Source organism: Molossus molossus, unplaced genomic scaffold (assembly GCF_014108415.1).
Source record: "Molossus molossus isolate mMolMol1 unplaced genomic scaffold, mMolMol1.p scaffold_m16_p_10, whole genome shotgun sequence".
NCBI lineage: Eukaryota > Metazoa > Chordata > Mammalia > Chiroptera > Molossidae > Molossus > Molossus molossus.
The window spans coordinates 16,792,534-16,804,485 of record NW_023425345.1 but is presented as its reverse complement, the minus strand read 5'-3'; the positions used below and the strand labels follow the sequence as shown (position 1 = coordinate 16,804,485).

Sequence of the window (11,952 nt, the reverse complement as noted above, 5' to 3'; positions counted from 1 at the left end):
GAATTAAAAAAAAAAAAAAAAAAAGTACAGCGCATTACCAAGTGCTAGAAGAGATGTCGAACCACCAGAACTGTCATGTATTGTTAGTGAGAATGTAAAATGTTACAGCCACTTAGGAAAAGCTTGGCAGTTTCTTATAAAATAAACATACACTTGCCCTATGATACAGCAGTTCCACTTCTTAGTATTAACTCAAGAGAAATGAAGGCTATGTCCACACAAAAATATACACAAAAATGTGTAGCTCGGGTCACATTTTTGAGAAGCATCTTTGATTTCTCTTTTACTCTCACACTTCATATTCACTCTTTCAGAAAATTCTATTAGCTCTACCTTCAAAAGGTATCATCAGCACCTCTCACATTTTCCATCACTCCCACTTTAGCCTGAACCAACATCATCTCCCTGGTAGATAACTGTAGTAAACCTATTTGGTCTCTCTGCTTCTGCTCTTGCCCCCTACAGTCTACTCTCAACCAAGCGGTCAAAAACCCTTCAAAACATAAATCAGACCATGTCACTTTTTGGTTCAAAACCCTAGAGTAGCTCCCTATTTCCTCTCAGAATAAAAGCCAAAGTCTTTACAATAGCCTCTAAGGCCCTACAATCCTTGCAGATAGCTATACGACTAAAACCCTTACTTCCTCCAAGTCTGTTCAAGTGTTACCTTCTTAAAATGATCTTACCTTTTGACCATTCTATTTAACTTGCCACTCTCTAAACCCCCTTACCATGCTATTTTTTTTTCTATTTCCACTCTTGTTACTATCTAACATATTTATTTATTATATCCATTGTTTATTGTCTATCTTCCTTCTGTTAGAATATAAATTCCACAAGAACACATTTTATCCATTAAAACCTCCCATATATATAAAACAATATCTGGCATATTGTAGGTTCAATAGTGAATGAATAACTATAGTGCCTGCTACATATTAGAGATTAGTAAACATTAATACAGGATTAAGGATGACATATATGTTAACACAATTAATAAAGTTTTTCTCTCCATAGCACATATTTATTTACTTGTTTATATATATGAGAGTGTGTGTGACTTGAATGATTCCTGGCCTCTCTCCACTTCCTACCTATATGACACCACACAAGATTCTCTTTATCCACCTGTAAAATAGGAATAAACCTCTTGTCCTATTGACCTCACAAGGCCGTTAAGGAAATGAAAATGATTGTGAATGGTTTTGCAAGCTGTGATAAGCTATCCAGTCATTTAGGTGGAGCAAGGTGTTTCAACAACATCAGTTGCCATCATGCTATTTACTTCCAAAGAGATTTCTGCACTGCCAGTAATATTTTAACCTTTACTTCTCCCAGTGCTGACAGTGAGGAATCTCTCAGCTCCTTTACCCCGTTCAGGGTAATTACTCTCTTTTCCTTTCCATTTTAGGAAGATGGACAGCAGGTGCTGGGTTCCATGATTTCTGCTGACTCAGGCTACTTCTTCATTTCCCTGGGGAGGAATAAAGAAGAGCAATAACAACACATGTATGAACATGTCATGGCTTTACCAGAGCTTAGGTGGAAAGGATGGTGTCTCTTCTGAAGGGACAAAGATTAAGCTAAGCCTCTTCTACCAAAGAGTGAAACTTGGGGTGCATTGGGGAATTAGGGGGACATGGGGCACACAGGCAGTTCAGGAAACCCAGGTCCCCACTGCCCCGTGGCTTTGACTGCTTAGAAACCTGGGACAAGTCCCTTCAAGGCTCTTCAACCTTACCAGGCAAAGGACAGCAATATAGTTATTACAGTGCCTTTTGGAACTCACAAGTTATTGGAGGATCAGAAGTGGAAGGAAACTCCAAGACATTGAGTTTTATTGAGGCTTTCGGTGTATTTAAGAGTGAAAAAAATATGCCAAAGCAGGCCTCAAAAATTGCCCTATTTTAATGTCTGCATTAAACAGCCCCATTCATCCGATGGACCATACCATGTAACCTATGATTTATAAAACTACATTAAATCATAGTACACTACAAGGGGTGGATTACTTAGGACACAAAAGTTTTTCCATAATGAACACTTTCACTTATCTCAGTTTGTGACTCTGACTTCGCTTATTTAGAGATACAGTTAATGTCAAAAGTTTATATGGGTGTGCGGCCCTCCTGGTCCCCCTGGGAAGAGGCTTGATGTGTTTACGAAAAGGTTCAGGATGATTAAACCCTATGTTTCATCAATGGCGTATTGTTTTGAATTATTTAAATGTATTATTATTTAATAACTTACGTGTTTATTTGTCATTTTCAAGTAACTGTAGACGCCTAAGGAAAGAGACGAAATACAGGAAAAATCGACCAATAAAATTTCATTTGGCTTCAGCCGGTCAAATGCGAGCCCTTTTGCTTCAGGAAAGTTACGAATTGTTTGTAGAGGCTCTGGGCTGTGGCACAGGTCTGCTCCACACATCTGAGAACCGTGAGATATCTGAACCTCCACTTCAGAATGAACATGTGAATTTGTTGGAGTGACGCTCTGTTTCAACTCACAGACTCTTCTGGGTCGCCTGCCACAAGCCTAAACTATCCGGGAAACATAAAGAGCCCCGGCAACTGTTTTCAACAATACACCACCCCTAATACTGGGAGCACAATTGGAAGCGCATTTTGTTTCATTTATTCTTACCCATTTACTAACGCTTTTCACCTAAGAGTCCAAGGTAGGGAGAGAGAATAATTAGCAGAGCAGTGTCTTGAGTTTTGACACTTCTGAGTTGTGGGCGAGAAAACAGTTCAACAAGAAAGGGGCGGGGAAAAGTTTTTCTTCCTTTGAAAGGCACTTGAGAAGGCTGCTCGTCACAGCTCCTCGTTAGTATAGTGGTTAGTATCCCCGCCTGTCACGCGGGAGACCGGGGTTCAATTCCCCGACGGGGAGGCATCTGCGTTTTACTAACTCTTTCCCTGTTTTCTTTGTAATTCAACCGTACGATATTACTAACAAACACAATATGTCATCTTTTTGGTCTAGGTCTTTTCAAAATGATGAATTTTAAGCTTAATGCTCACCCTGAAATAAATGCCTACACCGAGAGCAAACGCTTTATATTGTTGGCAGAGGGAGAGAGAAGGGAGAAGAAAACACTCGGACTGGCTTTGGCTGGCTTCCAGCCACCGGCTGGCAATGGCGTGCGCGTGCGCAGTGGTGCCCCGCCAAATTCCAACTGGATAGAGGTCACGAACTCGGCTCTCAGAACCCGTGGGGGGAGGGGAGGGAGAGGGCGGAGTCTCCGCCCCTAACGGGGCGGGTAAAAACGGAAATCGCTTACTAAAGAAGAGGAAGGACGGATTTCCTCCGAACGTGGGGACTGTACCAAACGGAAACTCCATTCTCCGGCCTCCGCTAGTTCCCTCCCAACCTAGGTAGGGGGCTAGCTGTCAGGAAAATCTTGGTGGTAAAGGTATCAGTCTCCACTTCCGACCTATACTTCGACCTATATTTCATGGAGGGGCAACGAAAAAAATGAAGGAATCGGTGAGGGTGTCCGAAGAGACGCCATGTTACCGGAGTCCTAAGCAACTGCGCGAGCCACAGCCCAGCAGGACCTCGTGGCGCAACGGTAGCGCGTCTGACTCCAGATCAGAAGGCTGCGTGTTCGAATCACGTCGGGGTCATAGTGTTTTTATTCCTTCCTCCCTGAATCTAGGCATATTCCCGCCATTTTTCAAAAATGTCTTTACTTTTATAATTAAATCTTTCTCATTCAAATGTTACCCTAGCAATCCTTACACTGCAAGAAGACAAGTCTCGCTATATATTTTAGGGCCGTAAGGCCGATGTTTTTTGTACTGTTTCCCTTCGAAAGTGAGTTTTCTGTCATTTAACATGCATAATGCACAGAAATAAGGGCTGTTACTGTTGTACCTTAGTGGGCATGTCAGTCCACGGTGGCCCTTAACAGGAAACGTACAATATACTGTGCAAGATGTTTAGATGTTTTTCCAAAAATGATTTTAGTCCCATTTGCCTTTGAAAGTAAGAAAAAAAATAATTTCTATCTTTGAGCATTATAATTTACATGTTTTAGTCCATGTACCAGGCATTGTAAACAACGTTGCAACATGCAATTAATATTCCCACTTTTACAGATGAAACTGGGGCACACAGAGGAATAGTGATCTACCAAGGGTCACCCAAGATTACAATCCAGGTGACTGAATCCAGATCCTCCTCTTCACTAAATGTTTCATAATAAAAGTGGAAATAAACTGTTAAAAGAACGTGCTAGAAACCACTCAACGTAAGCGATACACTAATGCACCATATTGTCACTATTTTATGTGAGTATTGACAAGTCAGATAACCACTTTCAACTGTATTAATCTCTTTAAACCAGGGAGCAAAACTTACTCATTCACATTTGTAAGCTTCAGAACTCCTAGTACTACATAGTTTCTTACAGGCATGTGTCAAATATTTGTTGCACAAAAAATAAATAGCAAACTGAGAAATTAATATTTTTAGATTTTTATTTAATATGTTCCATAAAAGTCCCTGAGTTTTTCTGTTCAGTGTTTTGAAAATATCAAATATTGATTTCTTAGGATTCAATCTAATATAGCAGTATAGTTGAGCCCTGTATTTTCACTTTGTATAGTTTGTTCTTCCTTCTATTTTGTTGGATTGAGATTAGATCATTCATTTTAACAGATAGTTATGGACCACCAAGTATGATGAGCCTGATACTGTGCTAAAGCACTGAGGGGAAGGATACACTGAGTAAAAATGAGCTTGTGGTTTTTCTGAGCAGCAGGAGTCAGATATGTTAAGTAACTAAATACCTTAATATGTTGGGATAAGTGCCATGAAAGTAGCATGAACCAGAGTGGTGAGATGGTGCTAAAACAGGGACATTAACTTTGCTGTGGGTAGTTCAAGGAGGCCTCATAAAGGAGGATTTTCAAAAATAATGAGAAGTCTGCTATGTGAATTTAAGGCATTTATTTATCCAATGGATATGTTTGAATGCCTTCTATGAGTCAAGCATTTGTCACTTAATATTCCTGGGATCTGATTTCTTCAACTACAAAAATAGAGGTTTAAATTAGTTTGCTAGGGCTAATATAGCAAAATACCACAGACTAGATGGCTTAAGCAACAGAAATTTGTTTTCTCACAGTTCTGGAGGCTAGAAGTCCAAGATCAAGGTGACAGCACAGTTGGAGTCTTCTCAGACATGTTTTGATTTCTAGATGGCCACCTTTCAATGTGTCCTCATATGGTCTTTCCCTGTACTGACATATCCCTGTGTAGCAGCTCTTATTTGATCTTAGCTCTCTGTATGCCCTCTTATAAGGACACCAGTCAGATTGGATTAGGGCCCACTCCAATTGCCTCATTTTAGCTTAATCACCTCTTAAAAGACTTCATTTCCAAATACAATCCCATTTTGAAGTACTGGGGGTTAGGGCTTCAACATATGGATTATAGGGGGACACAATTTAGCCTGTAACAAAAGTTATGTTCTATCTCCCCCTGGCAACCTTTGCATATACAGCATGTATCTGCATACAACGTACTTGATCTTAGCCTAGACAGAACATGGTATCTCATTTGTATAAAACCATACTCTTGTGAGGAAGACCCAGCAAGTTGTACTACGTTGTCAATAATCATTTTGTTATGGCAGCCCTAGCAAACTAATACAGCTTTTTTGTAGAACTGCTAGTTCTCCAGGATGGCTGGAGAGGAACAGAGAGAAAGCTGAAGGTCACTGAGGACCTTGTGTGCCATTCTAACTAACTTAGATTTTATTCTGAGGGCAATGCCGAGCTATTCAAGAATGTGAAATGGTTGGCTGTGGCTTTACAAAGAATGTAAAAAATGGCTGAGAGTTGTTGCTTCCAGACCTGCATCCTGGAAAAAAATAAGGAATGCAAATTTTCAGGCCCCATCCTAGACCTGCAGGCTCAGAAAACTAGGGATGGGGCTAGCAACCTGAGTTTCAACCAGGCCTTCCAGGTGATACTGATGCAAGCTAATGTTTGAGAAACATTGGCCTATACACAGCAAGGCCAGACTGGAAGTCCACCTAACTCACGGAGTTGCTAAGAGAATCAAATAAGATAAAATACATAAAGTTGTAAAGTATATATACACAGCATTATTAACACTGTTATAATTTGAAATCAATTCACAGGTTTCCCAAAACTGGGATATCTGTAGTTTCTTAGAAAGACTGATTTGCTGACTTGCTATAATTTTGAAATGATCCAAAATCCAATACTTTATTATAATTTAAATTTCTCCAGTCATTATATAGGAATGATGTGAGGAAAGAGGCTCTGGAATAGAAGGATCCATGTTGAAATTACCAAATCCTGACAATAGCTCGGTGATTTTATTTCAAGAGAAATTTTCCAGTCTATCGTTTATTCTTCCGAGTGGGTTTATTCACTGGTACAGAATGCTTTGAGCATTTATTTCACCTGTTTAATAAACCAGCTTTCTCTTTTGAGATTATTTTTAATCAGTTACTTCAGACTGATATACTCTAAATGAACTGATAAAATGGAGCCTTTGGAAATGCAAAGCTGACAGACTGAATTCTGATAAACTAAGTGATTCCCTGATTTTTCACATTGCTTCAGAAAGAAAAGTAGCATGGTTATAAAATATATGTATTTATTGTAGAAATCTTGGGAAATATACAAATACATAATGAAGAAAATAAAAATCACCTGTGCCCCAACACCTAGAGGAAATTACGACAAATATTTTTGGCCTATATTTAGTCCTTTTTCTTTGTATATATTTTTAAATATACACATAGCTATACATACTTTAGTTCTTTATAGAACTGAGATCTTACCCTAATATGGTTCTCTATTTTGTCTATTTGTTTTTTACTTACTGCTATTTTCAGACCATTCTTCCATATTATTAAACTTTTTTTAAGAACATAATTTTTATGACCATGTAGTATTTTATCATCTTCTCTGTTTGGGGTGACACCCTTAAATTCACAACTAAGTCCTATGCAAAACAAAGATGTTATTTTTATATGTAATGTTCTGATAATGAAAAACAAAAAAGTCAGCATGTTTATTAATAGCATCAAGAACTTCAAAAAGGAAAATGGAGGCAGTTATCTAAGTGCTTTAGAAAAAAAGTTTTGGAAGAGTTTTCTGACAAAGTAATTACATCAATTTAAAAATTTTTAATTGATTTAGGAGAGAGCAAGAGACAAACATTGACTTGTTCAATTTATTTATTCAACATTCATTCTTTTATGTACCCTGACCAGGGATTGAACCTAGCAACCTTGGTATGTTGGGTTGATGCTCTAACCAACTGAGCTACCTGGCCAAAGCTTTTAATTTTTTTTTTAAGTTGTGGCTTTACATAGAAATATATTTCCACTGTTTGTTAAGGCTTAGGTATCGATGCTGTGACATTTAAAGATTAAAAACAAAAAACTCTCCAAAGCCCTGCCCAGTTTGGCTCAGCAGTTGGAGCATTGGCCCTCGGACTGAAGGGTGAGTGGTGGAATTCACTCTGAGAGAGGAACACCTCTTCCATTGAAACAAGAAAGATGCAAGAGAAAATGACTGCAGATTTGACCATCTGAAGTTGAAGCATTCCCCACAGATGGTTTATGTTTTCTCAAGTATGAGGCAAGGTCAGCAGCTGAAAATGGGAAGAGATGGGGGAAAGGCATTTAAATGATTTGCTGGAGAGAAGTGAAGGTGTGTGAATCCGGATGAATAGCTTTTCCAGACAACGTTGAGTACTCCTATGAGATCTGATGTCATAAATTAAAACTAGCCAGCCCTGTTGTATGACTTTTCTCCAGTAATATTTGCTACTTAGTTGTAAGCAATGAGAAAGTTTGTTCCAGAAGGGTTCAGTCCAAGCAAGGTTGAGGTTCTTCCAAGAAAGATAAAGAGAAACAGTGGGGTAAGAGAGTTAAAACTGTTTGTATAAGACTGATTACAAGAACTGGTCAGGAAATCTAAGTCAGATGGGTTGAAAATTAATATATGATGGAAGAAGCAGGATAATGGATTGTTTTTTCTTTAAGGTGTGCACTTAATTGAACTGGTCTCAAGTCAGTGTACAGGTAAGTCCTGCGTTGGCTACCTCCACACCTCAACCCACTCCCAGGGGGACCAAAAGCCTTCATACATCTCAAGTTAGGGACAAAAACCAGGGGATGGGGGGACATGATAGCTGACCATTTAAAATAAAACAGAAAGAACAAGTATTGAGGTGAAGATAAAAAATCTGGGTTACATAATTTACACAAAAGCAATGCTAGCCCTGGCCGGTTTGGCTCAGCGGTTAGAGCGTCGACCTGTGGTGCGGAGAGACCCGGGTTCGGTTCCCGCTAAGGGCACGTACTTCGGTTGCAGTTTGTCCCCGGCCTTGGTTGGTCGTGCAGGTGGCAACCACTCGATGTGTCCCTTCACGTCGATGTTTCTCTCTCTCTCTCTCCCTCCCACTCTATCTGTACAAAAAATGGAAAAATATCCTCAGGTGAGGATTAAAAAAAATAAAAATAAAAATAAAAAAAATAAAAAAGCAATGCTATTACCCTCCCTATGTGGACTCAGGCGAGGACTGGCCCTTCTTAGGCAGAAGTGGGGAACTTTGGGGCAGGCAAGGAACTTCCTGTGACAGTGCATCTCATGATATTTGGAATGACTACTAAAAAGAAGAACAGCCCTGGCCAGTTTGGCTCAGCGGTTGAGTGTTGGCCTGAGGACCAGAGAGTCCCGGGTTCAGTTCCTACTAGGGTCACGTACCACACACAAAAAAAGAAGAACAATGTACAATCAAAGTCCTCCGCCATACTGTAGAACTTTGGGGATGCTTGCTCCAACAGACTGCTGTCACCACCTTCAACCATTCCAGTTTTTAAATCCTAAATCAAGCACCAAAAAATAAATAAATACAAACAAACAAATAAAGGCATACCAGTCTCATCTTGTTTTCTGCACACGTTATGTTTTGTCAAGAAAGGGTATAACTAAATAACAGTCCACATAGAAGCATTTGCTGGATGGAGGGGCCAAACTCATCATACTCCTGCTTGTTGAGCTGGAAGGTGGACAGTGAGGCCAGAATAGAGCCGCCCATCCACACAAAGTACTTGCACTCAGGGGTTGCAATGATCTTGATCTTCATTGTGCTGGGAGCCAGGGCAGTAATCTCCTTCTGTATTCTATCAGCAGTGCCTAGATACATGGTGGTCACACCAGACAGCACCTTGGTGATATAAAGGTCCTTACAGATGTCAATGTCATACTTCATGATGGAGTTAAAGGTAGTTTCATGGATGTCACAGGATTTCATGCCCAGGAAAGAAAGTTGGAAGAGGGCCTTGGGGCAGCAGAACTGCTCGTTCCCCATGATGATGACCTGACCATTAGGCAGCTCATAGCTCTTCTCCAGGAAGGAGCTAGAGGCTGCAGTGGCCATCTCCTGCTCAAAGTCCAGGGCAAAGTAGCACAGATTCTCCTTGATGTCATGCACAGTTTCCCCATTAGCTGAGGTGGTGAAGCTGTAGCCACACTCCGTGAGGATCTTCATGAGGTCTGTCAGGTCCCAGCGAGCTAGGTCCAGATGCAGATGGCATGGGGTGGGTGTACCCCTCATAGATGGGCACAGTGTGGGTTACCCCCTCATTGGAGTCCATCATAATGCCAGTGGTACAGCCAGAGGCGTATAAGGACAGTATGGCCTGGATGTCCACATACATGGTGGGGGTGTTGAAGGCCTCGAACATGATCTGGGTCATCTTCTCACAGTCGGCCTTGGGTTTCAGTGGGGCCTCAGTGAGCAGGACAGGATGCTCCTCAGGGGCTACACAAAGCTCATTGTAAAAGGTGTGATGCCAGATTTTCTTCATGTTGTCCCTCATGGTGACGATGCCATGCTCAATGGGACACTTCAGAGTCAGGATGCCTCTCTTGCTCTGGGCCTCATCACCCACATAGGAGTCCTTTTGGCCCATGCCCACCATCATGCCCTGGTGCTGGGGATGCTCCATAATGGAGGGAAAGGTGGCTTTGGGGGCACTGTCACCAGAGATGGCGGCTTTTCATATAGAGAGCTGTTGGGGACCATGAGCGCAGCAATATCATCATCCACGGTGAGCAGGAAGAAGTGTAGACCAGTGAAGGTGGAGGAGAAGCAAAGTCCAAGCAACCTAACAGATGCTGAGTTCAAAATACTGCTTATAAGGATGCTCAGTGAACTTAGTGAGAATCTCAGTGAACTTAATGAGGGCCTCAAGAGCATAAAAAAGGAGCAGTCAGAATTGAAGGAGGCATTAACTGAAATAAAGATTAATCTACACAGCTTCAATACTAGAGTACGTAAATCCAAGAAGCAAACCATTGATTTGGAATATAAGGAAGCAAAAAACGCCCAATCAGAACACCGAAAAGAAAAAAGAATCCAAAAAAATGAGGATAGTGTAAGGAGCCTCTGGGACAACTTCAAGTGTGCCAACATTCGCATCTTGGGGGTGCCAGAAGGAGAAGAGCGAGAACAACAAATCGAAAACCTGTTTGAAACAATAATGGCAGAAAACTTTCCTAACTTGGTGAAGGAAACAGACATACAAGTCCAGGAAGCACAGAGTCCCAAACAAGATCAACCCCAAGAGGCCCACACCAAGACACATCATCAAAATGCAAAAGGTTCAAGACAAAGAGAAAATCCTAAAATCAGCAAGAGAAAGGCAGCTAGCTAGTTACCTACAAGGTAATACCCATAAGGCTGTCAGCTGATTTCTCAAAAGAAACTTTTGAGGGCCAGAAGGGAGTGGCAAGAAATATTCAGAGTGATGAAAAGCAAGAACCTACAACCAAGATTACTCTATCCTGCAAAGCTGTCATTTAGAATTGATGGCCATATAAAGACTTTCCCAGACAAGAAAAAGTTAAAGGAGTTCATCACCACCAAACCGTTACTATATGAAGTGATGAAGGGTCTTTTTGAAGAAAAAGATAAAATATATGAACAAACAAAATGGCAATAAATACATATCTATCAACAATGGAATCTACAAACAAAATGAACAGGTAGATCAGAAACATTCTCATAGATACAGAGAACATTTTGTTGGTTGCCAGATGGGAGAGGGTTGGGAGAATGGGTGAAAAAGGTGAAGAGATTAAGAAGTACAAATTCATTGCTAGACTGACAAACCTCAAAGGGAAAGGGGTTGGGGGGGGGAGGGAATAAACCAAAGAACTTATATGCATAACCAATGGACACAGACAACAGTGTGAGAAAAGGCGGGAGGGGGGGCGGGAGTGGGGAGGAGGGGGGCAATGGGTGAAAAATGTGGAACATCTGTAATACATTCTACATTCAACAATAAAGATGAAAAAAAAAAGGTGTTGGGGTTAATGGATTGGAAGTCTCAGTCAGTTCAATGAGACTACAATAAACGAGCTGAGGGAAAAGGATAGTGATTGACAAATGGGATGCTTGAAATTGAGAGTTAGAAAGTAGAAGAATTATTGATGACAAGGTTCAGATCCTTACCACTGGAGTGGATGGATGTGATGGAATAGAGGAACAAGTTGTTGGAGATGAAGTTAAACATCTAAGAGGCCAAGTGTTGGTGTTGTATGGGTCGTATGTAAGAATGTTGAATTCACACACAATGTAGACAAGGGAGATGGTGAGGAAAATCTAGAGCAAGGAGCAACAGTCTGTAATTTCTGATGGAGAGTGCCAAGAGATTGATAAATGATAGCAGTAAAGATGATAGAGGGTGATTTAGCCAGATGATATGAACTTCAAGTGTTTTTGAAGGAGGAATGAGAAGAAATAGTTTGGAAGAGTAATCAGAAACAAAAAGGCTACCCATACTCTAGATCCAAACTTTTGGCCTTAAGGTAATATAGAGTATGAGGAAAAACAGCCTCTACTTTGGAGCTTACAGCAGAGTCAAAGCAAAAATTAACTTCATCA

General features: G+C 40.7%; 2 non-coding genes and 1 pseudogene across 2 annotated transcripts; 2 read left to right on the top strand and 1 right to left on the bottom strand.

Moving 5' to 3' along the window:
• The first annotated feature begins 2,823 nt into the window (after positions 1–2,823).
• On the top strand, positions 2,824–2,895 carry TRNAD-GUC. The gene has a single exon. It is a non-coding gene; the product is annotated as a tRNA-Asp (tRNA).
• A 665-nt stretch (positions 2,896–3,560) lies between these two features.
• Positions 3,561–3,632, top strand: TRNAW-CCA. The gene has a single exon. It is a non-coding gene; the product is annotated as a tRNA-Trp (tRNA).
• Positions 3,633–8,973: 5,341 nt separating this feature from the next.
• Positions 8,974–11,581, bottom strand: LOC118623308 (annotated as a pseudogene).
• Positions 11,582–11,952: the final 371 nt, after the last annotated feature.